General features: G+C 42.5%; 1 long non-coding RNA gene across 1 annotated transcript; it reads left to right on the top strand.

The window, feature by feature from the left end:
- Positions 1 to 4,902: 4,902 nt before the first annotated feature.
- Positions 4,903 to 5,643, top strand: LOC121674260. Its single transcript, XR_006019508.1, has 2 exons — positions 4,903 to 5,074; positions 5,417 to 5,643. It is a non-coding gene; the product is annotated as an uncharacterized LOC121674260 (long non-coding RNA).
- Positions 5,644 to 7,640: the final 1,997 nt, after the last annotated feature.

Raw genomic sequence — 7,640 nt, 5'->3', positions numbered from 1 at the left:
GGGCAAAGCAAACCTTCCCTTTTTCATCTAAAGAACTGCTATAACATGATTTTCTTTTTTCTGCTGGAGGCCTGCTGCTTTCTCGGTGTCATACTTGTCGTGATGAAATGGAAAAACCCAAGAGCAGATTTTGTCCTGTGGTGGAGGTGGGGTAAAATTCCTGACTGCTATCGCAGGAAAGGTTGTTATTCTCATTAAGTCATCCTCTCTGCAATATCTGCGGTGTTTGTGGACTGCTGCAACTGTTTCTTTGGCAAATGCTCAAGTTAATATAAGCAATCATATTGTTCTAAGGTCATCCAGGAAGCCAACAGCCTCCCTTTCCTCCTGACCCTCTCACCAGCTTCCTGTCATTTCTGTGCTCTTCCTAATGCACTGGCCTGATTTCAGCCTTGGGGAAGTGAGCTCCTCAGAAGCTCCTGCTGCAGAAAATCCCTAAGAAATAAAAACTTTTCCTGAAGCTTCCTCCTAGCCGCTTGAAGGCAGCATGCTTCCTGACCACAGCCAAACTCCTCCTGCACTCAGGGCCAGGAACTTCTTGCTCGACCCTGATAGGATAGCAGCACTCTCAGGAGTTTGTTCCCTAGAAACCTTTTTGCTACAGCCACAATTGCACCTCTGTGTCCCTCTGAGCCCAAGAAAGAAGGGAGGTAAGCAGGTAAGAGGGAAACTTGCTGGCCAACAACAGGGAAAGTGATCCATGGTTCTTGTGATCTTCCACCGCCTGCCTTTCCAGCCTATTGTGAGTCTTTGCACAGGAGACAAAAGGCAGATGCTTTATACTGAAAGAGGGTGGGGTTAGATTAGATATTAGGATGAGATTCTTCCCTGTGAGGGTGATGAGGCCGTGGCAGTGGGTGCCCAGAGAAGGTGTGGGTGCCCAGAGAAGGTGTGGATGCCCCATCGCTGGCAGTGTTCAAGGCCAGGTTGGATGGGGCTCGGAGCAACTGGAGATAGTGGAAGGTGTCCCTGCCCATGGCAGAGGAGTTGAAACAAGATGATCTTTATGATCCTTTCCAACCCAAACCATTCTGTGATTCTCTGACTGGATGGATACTGGTAAGTGACAGTTCACTGGGACCTTATGGCTCACCTTTCCAAGACAAAGAAAAACCTGCTGAAAACATCTGAAATCAGGGCATTACACAGAAGACTGCAGAGGGTATCGGCCCTTCTAAAGGCTGCTGTGAAACAGAAAGGGGTGCATCGGGGCCGGGTGGTGACAGGAGCAGCAGGCAACTGGATCTGTCAGGGAAGTGACTGTGGGGGCTGTGGGCAGCATAGACCTGTGGCTGGCCTTTGAGTAGGACCTCACAGACGTTTGGAAAGGCACTGATGTTCATGGTGTGCCAGGGGCATGTCCCCAGGGACAGGATGACAAGGAGCCCAGCCCTGAGACTGGCAGCCTGTTCACCTTGTTGGGCTGTCCAAGCCACAGGTAATGGTGTTGATTAAACAAACACCCTGCCGGAGCAGCTGTAGGCATGTCGAGCGCCTGTGCTGATGGGAGCAGCTCCAGAGAGTAAACAGGGGAGAGGAGAGCCACTGACATGTAAAGGGCTTGCTAGGAATGGGCCCACGGACATGAAACCACAGCCAGACAAAGGGAGGGGGGAATTTCCACAGAGCACTTGAAGGTCTTATAAAACATTCATTAAATTAGGTTTCCAGTGATTGTCAGCACTTGAATTATAAAGACCAAATGCAATTGAAAAACTACCTTTTGCTTTCATGTGAAATGGTAACTGCACATCAAAAGTTTTAATCTCCTCCAATGATAAATATGTGGAAATCTGTAGGTCTATTTATATAAAAGCTTCCAAAAGATATGTTATCTCTGCAATTTACCCCCACTCCTTCCCCAAGGTATTTTTCTTTCATGTCTTCTTGCACGGTCTACATTTACTTACCAGTGAAATATCACTTCAAATGAATTTAGTAGCAGGGATGTTTATAGAAATAGCACAATTTCAATGACTTGTGGAGAATACTTACAAAGTGAATGTTGTAAAACACAAGTGTGTTTACATTAGAAAACCAATAACAGACTGGTTAACAGGCAGTCAAGGTGTGGAAGAAAATAAGAGACCTGTTCATCCACTCCAAATCAGCCTACAGTCTTGACTACCAAAATGGTCTTTGGTGGTTTTACCTCTTGTGTCACAAACCTCTTCCAAGTAAGCTTTAGACTGGGACTTTTTCACTGAAACTATTCAGAGGATCACTTGTACAATAATTTTAATAATCATTTGAAAATACATTATTCTGGATGACAGGAAATGAAGAAACCTTTTCCAATAAGCAACTTGCAATAAATTATTCAATCACCTCTAATCAAAAGTGCATAGCATGAAGGCAAATAGAGAAAAATATCCCTAAGCAGCACTTAAACTGTTATATTTATGAAAGGAACCATGTGCGACCAGTGAACAAAATGAACTTTCCCAGAAACCCTGGTACATTCTTGTTTTGCTTTGGAGAACAATAATTTAGATACCGATTTATTTGACAAGGGGCATTCGCTTCCAGGTCATCCAGCTGCTTGACAGCTAGAAAAAAGAAACAATGGGCTGGATCTGGGGCCAGTTACACCTCTGTCTACAACAGAATGACAGAAACAGAATGGTTTGGGTTCGAAGACACCTTAGAGATCCTCATGTTCCAACCCCAGCCGTGGGCAGGGATCTTCCACTAGACCAGGTTGCTCAGGGCCCCATCCAACCTGCTCCTGAATCATGTATTAATCAGTTCCAAGAATCAGTTTCACTTGAATATGCCTAATTCTGCACAGATAGAACCATTTTACTTCCAGCTGTAAGAAACCTGACGGCCAAATTGAGGCAAACTGAAATGCTCCCTGTAAAGGAAATGTTGCCATAAATACAAATAAACATTGACAGCTCCTGGGCAAATTAGAAGTAAAATCCTTATGCTGAGAGGAAAAGACGTGGTCTGCAATGAACTGAGATGCAGGAATTATACTAAAGCCACCAAAATTGGAATATTTCCAGTATGGCACAGATGATCAGTATGGATGGACTCAACAGAGGAACCCTGCTGTCTTTAGCCAGGCAGAGCATGTAGACAGACACAGCTGATTTATTTTCAAGGCAGGTAACACCCTCCTTCCTTTCTGTTCACCATAATATTGGCAAAGCTAGCTTTTGTTCCTTGCCTTGACTTCAACTCCCTCAGGCCAAAAGGAAATCAAAGTTCAACCGAGGAAGAGACAGCAAGCAGAAGAAAGAGGTACAGATCAGTAAACGTGGTCCAGGTTACCCAAATACCCAGGTCAGAGCCAGAGTGCAGGTCAGAATTAACAGGAGGGCATAGAAAGTCCATGTTTTCATGCAAAAAAGGGGAAAAGATCAGCACATGCCTCTCTCTAGTTTATCAAAACTGAGCTGCTACTATAGCATTAAAAGCAGCTCTGAGTGTCCCACGTGCATTAGGACTGTTCTATAGAAGCATCTAGTAAGCCACCAGTCACAGTGATGTTGGTGTCAGGACAAGTCCAAGTGGGGAAAATCCAGTCAGTCAAAACAAATGCACTGAAACAGTGATTTTTAAATCACATTAAACCCCTGACTAAAAGGTACCATTCAGAAATACGGCAGCATTTCTTCCTTATTTTTTAATCACAGACCAGTAAATAAACAGCTTCTGATTTGTTTTAGCCAGCAGAGAAACCATTCTGTGAAGGGCTTAGCAACATTTTCCAGTCTTCCCAGTACGTTGCCAATTTCAGCAAGGCCATGGAAGGAAAGACCCATCCAGCCATCATCCTGCTAGAAGCAGAGAGTTGCTTTTAATTATGGAAAAAACAAGTCCCAGCATCTAGCCAAATGCCAGGTAAAAATTCCACTTCCAGAGCCTTGCAGAGATGGCGGAGACACCCGAATAATGTCTAGAGGGAGTTCCTGAACTGGTGGTTTCACTGGTGCACAAACTTCCTCCCAGCTGTCATTCCAGTACACTTCCCCAAACCAAAACAAGCTAAACTGAGCTAAAAAAGAGTCCTCTGGATCCATGACATTCCCTTTTCCAAACCTAAACCAGAGTCGTGTAGTATTCCAGCCCAGTTTCTAAAATGATGAATTACATTCTTCAGAGCTCTGCCATATAATTATGGACGCCTTTAAGGAAACCAGATATCCTTGTAAGTTTGGATTAAACTACTTGCAGAATGTTTACACAGAGTACAGTTATCTCCTCCTATTGTTAAACACAAATAAAGTAGACATTGCTAACATAAAAATCGGAAAAACCTACTCATTTTCAAGGAATATTTATGTGTGGATCTTTGAGTTCTGAAAACCCAAGAGAAATACAGACATTTAAAAGAGTAGAACTAAGAAGTGAAAACAGCATTGCCAAAAGTATCCCTATTTTGTTGGCACAGTCCATGCAAATGAGAACACTGCATCCTTGTTTCTTCCAGGCAAAAACCCCCTTCATGCTAGATGAAAGGAGTTTCTAAATTATAGCTATAAGTTTTTAACAAGAGTTCACAAGGTTTCCTTCCTTAAGTACTGTTTAGATAAGGTGCTTTAAAACAGAAATTCACCCTTTCTCAGGTTCAAACAAGATTGTGGCTTCCTGTCATTCCAAATTTCTCTGTATCTCTGTCAAACCACCACTGCTTGTTCTCAGCAGTGAGGATTCACCACCAACCCTCATAGGAACACCTCACATGTTCAAGTTGTAGCCCTTCCTTGGATGGCAAGGCAGGTAGAGTTGAAGAAAGTAAGGGAGAAGAATATCCATGCAAGGCCATGTGGACAGTAAGTCGTGGTCTCCCTAACATTTGTTGCTGTACCCATACACTTGGCCAATTATCTGCCAGACATTAATTGCCTCACAGTGTGACCAATTTACCACAATTACCCCTACAGAGAGCCAGGAAAGAAAGCTGTGGCAGTGTCATCGAGGTCTCACATCCTGCCAGGATGAGAAGAGCTGTATATTGGACAACCACCTCTCCATCACTCCCTGTTTCCGAGTTGTGACTTTGCCTCACCCGTCCGGGGAAGAGAACGGCCGTGTCAAGGTCTGCAGCCTTCAGGAGTGAGAGGTGGGGGATGAGGTTTACTGGAAAGCTGCTCACATTTCATTTGAGTAATCCTGTCTGCTTCCAAGCAGATTTCAGAAAAATATCAGTGTTCTGCTGAATAGCTTTAATGGGATTACCTTTAAGGCTTCTCTAATAAGTGGTGTTATTAAGTTGTCTGGCTCATATGGAGAATTATGCATAACCACTGGCACTCCCCCTTTTCCCTGGTTTTGTTACAAATTGGAATTAGTGTCTACTTGGTGTTGGGTTTCGTATTTTAAAGAGGATTGGGTTAGGGGAAAATCTTTTGGGTAAAGCCCTTTTTAAAATTTTGCCTATATTAAAAAAATCCCTTTCTTTCAGCCTATGAAATGTGTCCTAAAAGGGATTAGAGATGCTGTTCAGTACAAATCTGCCAGGAAGTCCAAATCAAGATTTTGCAGATCAAACAACGATACAAATGATTGCAAAAGCCTAAGGTTTTGCAGGAAGAAAATTGTCTCGCATTTCCAAAGTCAGTCTGAAAGCCCAGCGGAAATTAAAATGAGTGGGCAGAGCCTGAAATGATGTAATTCCTTCAGCCTTTCAAGGTGAGTAATTTTTTAAAAAATATTTGTATTTAAATCACTCTTTTTTAAAAAGTGAATGCACTTAGAGAGCATTGACTAGAGTGTTTTGGACTTGATGGAAAGTCTCTAAAAGTGAATGAGAAAAGACTGTTAAATTCAAGCAGTTCTTGATTCAATCCCTTAAACAAATTATAAAAAAAAGTGGTACCCTTAGACCAAAACACACTAAGTTAACATGTATGAAGAATTCTTAACACACAAGAAAGATTCACCCCCATGAAGAAAACCCATGGAAATTACATAAAACCCCAGAGCTACTGTATCCAGATAATTTATTGAAGGAAATCCCTCAGGGAATTACACTGAAAGGGCCGGTGATCCTGTGGGATGTTCTGCAGCAGTAAAGGTGATCACCAGGAAGATTAGAGCTGTGTTGGTACTGTTGACACCTTAAACATCTGTCTCAGTTACCCGTGACAGGAGAGAAATGGGCCCTAACTCCAGCATGGTGACTGCCAGCAAATCTTGGTGCAAGGAAATTTGTTTTCCCTCTTTTATGGCTTGATCCTCCTCCACCCTCTGTTGGCAGCAGAACCTCTTGTTGACTCTAAAAGGTGTCTACTCTGAATAGTTTCCTGTGGCTTTGCTGAAGGAGTCAGAGCTTTGGATTGCTTCAAAAGCTTTTTTTAAATTCTGTTTCAATCACTATGTGTGTATATATATATATATATCTATCTTTTTATTGCCTTAGAAAAAACAGGGAATGCTGATTTTTCTTTGGAGTTTCCATCTTGATACGTGGGACATCAAGATGAAGTTGGAATTTCAAGTGGGAGAATGCTAATGCAGCACAAGGAACCTGCGTGGGCTTTGTTTTTCACATGGGAAATAGCAGAGATGAGCTTCAGAACAGCAATAAAAGCAGTTGAGCAATTGCCAAGATTTGTAGTCATGATCTCAGGATTTTACTCACTTGAGCAAATACCCTTGAAACTCCCATTATGGTTTGTGAATCAGCAGCTGCCTTACTTTCTTAGAGATATCATCACTATGAATAAAAGTGTTGAATCCCCAGGGAGATCAGAAGGTTCTGGTCTCTATTTTCAGGGACTTTTTATTTTCTGGGGTGTGCACGGGATTCCGGCTCTACTTCTTGGAATTGGAAAAAAGCGCCTTGGGATTTGCTCGACCGACCAGCCTCCTGTTTCCTCTACACACACCTGACCTTTCCTAACTGCCTGGTAGGAGGAGGAGGAGGAGGAGGAGGAGTTCAAAACACAAGAAACCACACTCTGGCAGCCCTATAGCACTGCTCAGAGCTTTCAGCTGTGAGGAATTTCTTTGCTGTAAGTGGAACTCCTCATGCAGGAAGGCGTTTTTCAGGACATGTGGTGCCATAAAATCTCACCCTTCCTATGTCTACTGTCATTTGAAACATCCTGTGCATTATTAGCTTAAAGATGCCAGTAATAAAAGAAAATGTGTTCTGAAGCCCTATGATTCTGAGGCTTCAGGACACATTTAGGCTGCTTCACCTCTTTACACAGCATAAGGTGAAATCATTCTTTTTCCAGTTGCACTGGAAAATCTATTCATGCCCAGGTTTTCTGTGTTTTTCTAGTGGCTCCCAACAGATATTACCAAACCAGCATCACTGCTGAACTTCCAGGCAAAGATATGAGGTCCTGAAGTAAAATGGGGCTGCTCAAGGGGAGTGCTTTTGTTGGGATGACTCCTTTCAAAACAGCATTATTGCTATGTTTGACAGATCAAAGAAGAGTTATCCATGATTCATTTTTCACTGACTTCCAAATACGGATCTTTAAACAAACAAATAGTAGAAAAGCATGAAAAATAGAAACATAATGAGTAAAATTTTCATAAGCATCTAAGGAACCTGGGTCCTAAGGAATTACACTCTGCTTTAAAGAATGATTCGTATATCATGACTGCACTAAAACCCATCTTCAACAATTTTAGGCTTGTGATTCAAACAATTTTTCATCAGTTGACCTGTG

The sequence above is a fragment of the Corvus kubaryi genome, unplaced genomic scaffold (genome assembly GCF_017639235.1).
Source record: "Corvus kubaryi isolate FWS band 111438036 unplaced genomic scaffold, C.kubaryi_AGA036_p1.0 67, whole genome shotgun sequence".
Lineage (NCBI taxonomy): Eukaryota > Metazoa > Chordata > Aves > Passeriformes > Corvidae > Corvus > Corvus kubaryi.
Note: the sequence above shows the minus strand (reverse complement) of the source record. Positions and strands in the feature narration are given on the sequence as shown.